The sequence below is a fragment of the Ipomoea nil genome, unplaced genomic scaffold, assembly GCF_001879475.1.
Source record: "Ipomoea nil cultivar Tokyo-kokei standard unplaced genomic scaffold, Asagao_1.1 scaffold0103, whole genome shotgun sequence".
In the NCBI taxonomy this organism is placed as follows: Eukaryota; Viridiplantae; Streptophyta; class Magnoliopsida; order Solanales; family Convolvulaceae; genus Ipomoea; species Ipomoea nil.
The window spans coordinates 285,539-294,539 of NW_017616531.1; positions in this window are offsets into that span (position 1 = coordinate 285,539).

The window sequence follows — 9,001 nt, forward strand, 5'->3', positions numbered from 1 at the left end:
CGCGTTTTTAATAAAACGACGTCGTTTTTGCACCCGTATGCACCATGCATGGTGCATACGGATGCACAACATAATTTGCCAGATTAATGCATGTGACAATTAAATAATGGTTCTGATTATACCAAAAAAAGATTAAAGATATATATATATATATATATATATATAGGTTAATAGGTGGATTCTGGGATAACCCGGGTTTGATTCCCACAAGTGACGATCCCTTTTGGGCCAGCTTTTGTGCCTCTCGGAGCGAACCGGGTGGACCTGGACCGTTAAACGGACAGAGAAAGATTCGGACCACAATGTATGGTTGACACAAAAAAAAAATAAAATAAAATAAAATAAAATAATATATATATATATATATATATATATATATATATATATATATATATATATATATATATATATATATATATATAGGTTAATAGGTGGTTGTTTGAACTTGTATAAATAGTAATGCCTTTATTTTGCTTAGGCAGTTTGTCTCATTACTATACTGTCATTATAATCTTTGAACATACCATCGTTACAAATATACTTGTGCATAAAAAACTTATAATGGATATATTAAACTTAGGGCCGACCCCGGACAAACCAAGTCTTTTCCGGGTCGACGCACAGGGCCCCCAAGTTTTGGGGGCCCCTTATTTAAAAAAAGAAAAATAGTGTATATAAATCGGCAAATCGCAGTTCTCGAACAAAGCTATCCTAAATCCCTTTCCCTAATCGGCTAATCTAGCGTTAGAGTGCAGACAGAGAGGTCAAACTACAGGCCTACAACAATTGATCTAGGTAATTGAAGAATTATAATATTTAATTTGATTATTCGAGTTGCTGCTGTAGAATGTAGTATGCTATTTTAAGTAAATTAAATTTGAATATTCTCAATTGTATTCTTTGTTGTTTGATTTTATATATTTTTTGTTGTAGTAATTTAATTATTTAAATATTTAATTTGGCTGTTTATTTGTATTCTTTGGCTCTTTGTTGTTTGACGGCTCCTAGACAATGCAATTTAGTGAATTGATGCAAAAATGACAGACACAGTTTGTTTGCTACTGATTCTTTAATTCTTTTTTTATAATACAAATTCTCAAGTTCTTCAATTTTCTTGACATGTAATTAAAATTATTTATTATTTCATTCCCAAAAAAAATTATTTATTATTTCATAATTCTTGTTTATTGTTTTATTTACATGAATTAATAATTCTGATTTCAGAATAATATATTCAAGAATTTGTTTCTTGATTAATTAATTATTGATAGAGTTTCTAAATAAATTTTTATTGTTTCCTTATGATTTTATGTCTTCTAGAAAATATTCACCTGGGTTTGAGAAACGTAAAAAGAAAAGAAGAATTGAGCAACTAACTCAATCTCAAAAGGGAACTCTTGAAAAATTCATTACAAAAAAAAAAAAAAAAACAAAAAAACAAAAAAACTCAAATAGTTGAGCAAAACGATGATGCCAAGGAAAATTGTTAGACGCTAATCCTCATATAGAAGATCAAGATGATTATGAGAATGGAAAAGTTTTAAATGATAGTGTGCACAACGATTATATGTATCACTGTGACAATGAAAATAATAAGAATGTTGATAGTTGTTTAGATGATGTTGGTCACAGTGATAAACCAAATGATTCGCTTTTATTTGACATATATGATCCAAGAAATTAGGATGCCCTTGATTCTAAATTAATAGATATCCTTGTGAAAAATGGTCCTAAAAGAGATTTATCAATAAATAAAGGTCCTAAAGATAAATTCTTTAGAATATTTTCGTCCCCATTTCACTCAAAATATTTGCCAAATGGAGAGAAGCGTGACCGAGATTAAATGAAATTTTAGATGTAGTTTTTATACAATATTTATATTTTGAATTTTTGACACAACTTTTTGAACAAATATTACTTATATATACAAATTACTTGAAAAAAAGTGGGTCAATTTAAGATATCGCACATGACCCCATTTTTATTGGAACGACCCTGATTAAACCTCGTATAAGATTTTAAGCCCATGCCAAGACTTGAGGCTGACGTGGACTCAAGACGAAGCATGCGGACTAAGGCCAGGTTAACCTTAGGTAGGCCAAGGTTTGTCGGGTCAGCTAGGCATGTGTTCGAATGATGTATGCATGCCAGGAGATGTGGGGTCAACCAAATGCTACTCAAAGAAGTAGAGGTCGTGTCTATTCACGTTGTGGCCTTGGCCACGACATAGGAAGCGAAAAACATAAAGATACTCGGTATTAAGAAATCATATAGGGGTGTTTGGTAAATAGTTGTTAGTTGATTGGGTTAGTGTGTTTGACTAGTTGATAACATTCCTGATTGTAAAAAGATGTTTGGTAAATTAAAAATTGATCGAGAAAACTGCTTTGAGCAGCTTTTTGATTTTTATAGTTTTGGAGCAATAAGTTGTTACAAAAAGCTAATTAATAAAACACTCATATTGATTGTTTATATATATATATATATATATATATATATATATATATATATATATATATATATATATATATATAAGCAATAAAGAAGCGGTAAAAAAAAATCATAATGAGATAGTTAAAAGGAAAGGGATTAAAGCAGCAATGAAAGAAACCCTTATGTTGGGAGAATATGGTTTGGAACCATAGACCTTTTGGAATATCTATATGGAAAACATGTACTATATATACATATATACATACAAGGACCATATATGGGGGTGGGGGTGGGGTGAGTGGGGGCAGCTGCCCCCACTGCCTGAGGAGTGATTTGCTGCAATCTAGTAAGTTTTCAATGTTCAAAATTTTTAATTTGTAAAATATTTGTGTCTATATTTTCTCTTGTTCGCAGATGGATTGATGATATGAGAGCAGACTAGGGTTCGTCTGGCAATTGAGTTTTTTTCTTTTTTTTTCTTTTTTGATTAATTTTTTTGCACTTTGGCTAGAATAAGAGATCAATAGTTGTCTGAGATTGCAAGGTCAATGAAAATATATATTTTATCCCTGCTTGAAATGTAGAATTTTTTCTCCGGTGAGAAATTGACAGAACCGCTATGATTCATGATTTTGATTTTCAACAAAGGTTGTGCCAATACTTGCATCAAGTGGAAAATTGTAACATTTTCCATTAATATTGTACAAATGAAGTTGTGCAAGTTTATTAGGCCAAATTTAGCCATTGCGGCAATAATTAGTTTTTGATAACTAATTATAATCAAGAATGAACATAAAGTTTATTCATTAAGTTTTATACCACATAATGTACTTAGAGAAGAAGTTACATTGTAATCATAAGTGGATACTACTCTACCTTAACAAACGAACACGAACAACCTCCGTTCGTTTGTGTTCGGTTCATTAATAGCTCTGGTCCCGAAAGGGTGGCGAGAAGTCTAGAGGGGGGGGGGGGGGGGGGGGGGGTGAATAGACTTCTCTAACTTTTCAAACTTTCTTCGAAAACACACAAGGAAAATAACACTTTGATAATTTCAACTCTAAGTAACAAGCATCAACACGATAAACAACTTAGAGTGTGCAGCGGAATAAGTAGCGGTAAAGTGTTATGCTTATAAGTGCGGTGCTCAAAGAGATATTCTAAACATGCAACACGTTAGGAACACTTGATATGACTCAAAGATGATGTATGTAAAGTTTGGCTTGCATGCATACGTGTGAACTATCAAACCCAAACAGATAAAGATATGCGATAAATCGTAATCGGGTTAGTTCGCAGTTAGAATAAGCATGCACAAAATATATGAGCAGTAAGTAAATAGAGAGAGAGATTTATAGTGGTTCAGAGGTGGTGTAATCCTCCTTGTCCACTCTTCTCCTTTCACTTCAAGGAGGAAATTCACTATTCTTCGATCACGCAGATACAATAGTGAATAAGTGTCCACCGACACTTCTCCGAGTGCTTCGCACAATGCTACACTCCTCCAAGGTTTTTCGCAAGCTCCTCTTGTTACTCCGCCTTCCCGAGTACTTCGCACCAAGCTATACTCCTACACCACGAGAACTACGCACAAAGCTACGTCCTCACAGGGTTTTCACAAGCTCCTCTTGTTACTCTGCCCTTTACACCGAGTGCTACACACAAAGCTACACTCAACCAGGGTTTTTCACTCTCTCTAGTTACTCCGCCCTCTTTCTACACTCAGTAGAGAATATTACAAAGAAATAAAATTTCTCTCTCACTCAGACTTGAATTTTATTCTATGAAGCTCTATTTTCCCCTTTTCGGCTAATAAAAAAACACTTGTATCTTTTGCTTGTATGTTTTAGCCGTTTGTTCAAGTTGTTGAACTGCTCAATCACTTGGGGTTCTTCTTGCTGAACTGCTTCTTGTCTTCAAGTCTGCTTGGACAATTTATAGCTAGTGAAAGCTATTTGCCCGTTGATCATCTTTCGATCTCGATCGTCCATTTTAAATTGTAGTTGATCAAAAGATATTGTCAACTTGATATGAAATATTAGGTAGATGTCTTTTCTCCTTTTGTCAGATGATTTGAATAATTTGCCCGTTACCGTGTCTTGAATTTTGTAGCCTCCAAAATTTGAATAAGTTCGGCGCGGCAAGCTTGATATTTCTTGTCCTTCATAAATGTTCTGACATGTCAAGTTGATCATATAATTTATCTGCTGATTCTTGCTTGAGTATAAAATAATTTCTCTGCGAATCAGCCTTCTTCGAGCTTCTCCGGTTCCACCGTAAAAACTTGATGTTCAGATGAAAATATATCAGATGTAAAAACTTCATAGTTGTTCATGGTGAGATGCTCTGTTTCGAATTTAAGCTTGGTCCACCATACTTGGTGTGTTTTCTCCATACGGTGCATGGCTTTTGTGAGACTTGTGCATTTTACTTAGTCTCCATATTGTCTAGTCCCTTAGCTAGTCTCTAGTCTCCCTTACGGTTTGGTATACTTTGAGCTAGTCTACCATACGGTATACGGTCTAATATACTTGACCTCGGTTTGGTATACTTTGAGCTAGTCTACCATACGGTATACGGTCTAATATACTTGACCTTGAGCTAGTCTCCTATACTGTCCAAGCTAGTCTCCCATACGGTGGAGGTTAGTCTCTCATACGGTTCAAGCTAGTCTCTCATACGGTCCAAGCTAGTCTCCTAAGCAACTTTAAAATGCTTCACTTGAGATTCGAACTTAAGATCATTTGGCATAGCTCACACGTATTTCTTCCAACTCCTCTAGCATGGTTCTTGGTAACTTCTCCGCATCATAATTTTGTTAAGCTATAATCCCGCTTAACTTCTTCAAATAAATCATGATCTTCCAGACTTGTACATGGGTTGCATGATATGGGTGCACCATACTCCGTAGACTCAAACTAACTCAAATAGAATAAAAATGGGGACTACTTGATTTTTCAAAAATACATTCGGCTCATCAAAATTTACAATATATTCCTAACACCAGCAATATTTGGCCATAATTCGTGCCCCTTTATTCAAGTTTCGAGACTTAGGTGCTTGTACATGGCTAACCTTTTTCTACTGGTAGAATTTCTTCAAATGGATGACGTTCCAGATCCGGTCTACAGGCCTGCCCTCGAAGGTTTCAAGTTTGTAGGTGCCGACTTGGACCACCGCGGCAATACGTCTTTCCCACTTGACTGCGAACTTGCCCCCCTCCGTGGGTTGACTCGCCTGCCGGTCTCGTAGCACGAGATCTCCGACTTGGAAGGTTCGTGGGCGGATCCTTCGATCTCGATACCTTTTTACAGCTTGTTGGTACTCGACCATCCGGGTGGCCGCAGCTTCCCTTCTTTCTTCTAGGATATTATTCTCGATTCGGAGGTTCTCTTCGTTCTCCTCGTCGGAATAACTGCGGACTCGGTGAGTGGGCTCTACGACTTCTATCGGTACCTTGGCTTCGAAGCCGTATGCTAGGGAAAACGGGCTTTCGCCGGTCGCTCGTCGTTGCGTAGTACGATAAGCCCATAGGACTCGGTCAAGCTCATCCGCCCAATTTCCTCTGATGTCCTCTAACTTCTTTCGGATTCCGTCCGCTATGGTCCGATTCGCGTTCTCCACTTGTCCGTTGGCCTGGGGGTATGCCACGGATACCTTGGTGTGACGGATATCGTGTCGACGGCAGAAATCGGTGAACGCTTGGCAGTCGAATTGTCGACCGTTGTCACTAGCGATATGCTCGGGCAGACCAAAGCGGCAAACCACCTTCTTCCATAGGAAGCGTCGGCATTGATATTCGGTGATTGTGGTTAGCGGCTCGGCCTCGATCCATTTAGTGAAGTAATCGATGGCCACTACGCAAAACTTCAGGCTTCCCGGGGCGATTGGTAACGGTCCCAACAAGTCGATCCCCCATTTGGCGAAAGGGATGGCTGTGGTGACGGGTGTGTAAAAGGTGGCCGGCCGGGTGTCTTTCCTGGCAAAGGCTTGGCAAACGCCGCACTTTTCTATCCATTCGATGCAATCTCGCATCATGGTCGGCCAGTAATATCCTTGGACGACTAGCTTCCGGGCGAGTGTATGGGCACCTTGGTGGGCGGCGCAAATGCCCCTATGAGCTTCGTCCATTATCTCCTCGGCCTCAGGCCTAAGCAAGCATTTCAAAAGAGGGCCTCCGATTGATCGTTTGTACAGTTGCCCATCGATGATTTGGAACGAAGGGCTTTTTCGTTGAACCCTGGCGGCGACCCCCGGATCTTGGGGCAATTCGCCCGTCTCCTTAAACCGTCGGATATCCTCGATCCAAAACATCTCGGGGTTTTTCTCTCTATCCCACTCCTCACAAGCCACCTGCTGGACTTCTAATGGCGTCTCCTCGATACTTGGCCGACTTAGCTCCTCCCTTTGACAAATCTTAATGAGGTGGTCTGGTACCCCTTCCAGGGCGATTTTGGACAATATGTCGGCCTCCATGTTGTCTGTCCGGGAGATATATTCTATTTCGTAGGCCTCGAACTCCTTTAACATTTCCGCCGCTTTTTCCCTGTACAGGGTCATCCGGGCGTTCTTGGCCTCACATGTTCCGGAGATCTGTCCGACTACTAATCTGGAGTCGGTCTTGATCCGCAGCGGTCCTACTCCTAGCGTCCTGGCGAGTCGAAGGTCATTCAATACTGCCTCATATTCGGCCTCGTTGTTGGTCGTTGGGAACAAATAGCTCAGTGCATAATACAGTCGGAACCCTTCTGGTGTGATCAGCATGACTCCGCCCCCACAATGTTGTCGACTGGAGGCTCCATCCGCGTGCATCTCCCACCATTCGCCTAAGCCATCTTCTGAGGTGTGCTCTTTTTCATCCTCTCCCGCTGTGCATTCGACCAAGAAGTCGGCCAAGACTTGACCCTTTGTAGAGGGTCGTGGCTGATACTCGATCCCGTACTGTGTTAATTCCACAGCCCACTTCACCAAGCGACCGGATGACGAGGGGTTTCGCAGGACGCTCCCCAGCGGTTGGTCAGTTAGTACTCGGACAGCATGGGCTTGGAAGTAGGGCGCCAACTTGCGCACGGTGATAACCAGCGCATAAACGATTTTCTCTAGGGCCGTGTACCGTGTTTCGGCGGCCTTCAGGGAGCGGCTCACGTAGTATACTGGGTGCTGGGCACGTTCCTCTTCTCGGACTAGCACCGAGCTCACCGCCTTAGGGGAAGCGGCCAAGTATAAAAACAGAGGCTCACCCACCTGGGGGTGGACAATACGGGAGGCGTAGAAAGGTACCATTTCAATTCTTTGAACGATTGCTGGAACTCGGCTGTCCAGGCGAAGCCTTCCTTCTTCTTCATGGCTACGAAGAAGGGCACGGTTTTGTCCGCCGCTTTGCTCAGGAAGCGACTGAGGGCAGCCAGTCGACCAGTCAACCGTTGTAGGTCTTTGACGGAGCTGGGAGGCTGCATATCGATGATGGCTTGGACCTTCTCCGGGTTGGGCTCGATGCCTCGCTTGGTAACCATATATCCCAAGAATTTTCCGCCTTGCACCGCGAAGGCACATTTCTTAGAGTTCAGCCGAAGGTTATATCTTATCATTACTTGAAAGCAGTCGGCCAGATCCCCCGCGTGCTTGCTCTCTTCCCGGCTTTTGACGAGCATGTCGTCCACGTATGCGGCCATGGATTTTCCCAACAGATCTTGGAACAGCCGGGCCACCATTTGGGTATAAGTAGCTCCGGCATTCTTGAGACCGAATGGCATGACTCGATAACAATACACTCCATCCGGTGTCAGGAATGCGGTCTTCTCCTCGTCGGCCGGATGCATGAAAATTTGATGGTACCCTCTGAAGGCGTCCATGAAGCTTAACAGGGCCGACTCGGCGGTTTCGTCGACTAGCTGATCGATCCGTGGCAAGGGAAACGGGTCTTTCGGGCAGGCCTTATTAAGGTCGGTATAATCGACGCACATCCGCCAAGCCGGGGGCTTTGGTACGAGGACTACGTTTGCCAACCATTCCGGGTATTTGACCTCACGAATGTGGCCCACTGCCAACAGCGTGCTCACCTCCTTTTTTACAAACTCCCTTCGATCATTGGCGAGATACCGTTTCTTCTGCACGAGTGGCCGATGGCTAGGATCCACGACGAGTCTATGAGCGATGATGGATCGGTCGACACCAGGCATGTCCTCCGGACCCCAGGCGAAAACCAGCCGATGCTCTCGAAGCACCTTAATGACTTCCTTTCGCACTTCTTCGGGGAGGCCGACCCCAATTCGGACTCGCCTGTCTGGTTGATCAGGGTCAATCTCAACCTCCTCCAGTTCTACGGCCGGCTCCGGGTGAGGTATCGTCGCCTTCTTTGGAGGCCTTTCCGTAATCTCATGGACCTGCATCTCGTGCTTGCCCATCCCTCGGCAGGCCTGCAGGTAGCAGTTGCGGGCGACTCTCCTGTCGCAACGCACCGTGCCTATCCCACTTGGTGTACAGAATTTTAGGCAGAGATGCTCGATGGAAATCAAAGCTCCTAGGTCCTCCAGGCCTGGTCGACCGAGTATAGCGTTGTGGGAGCAGG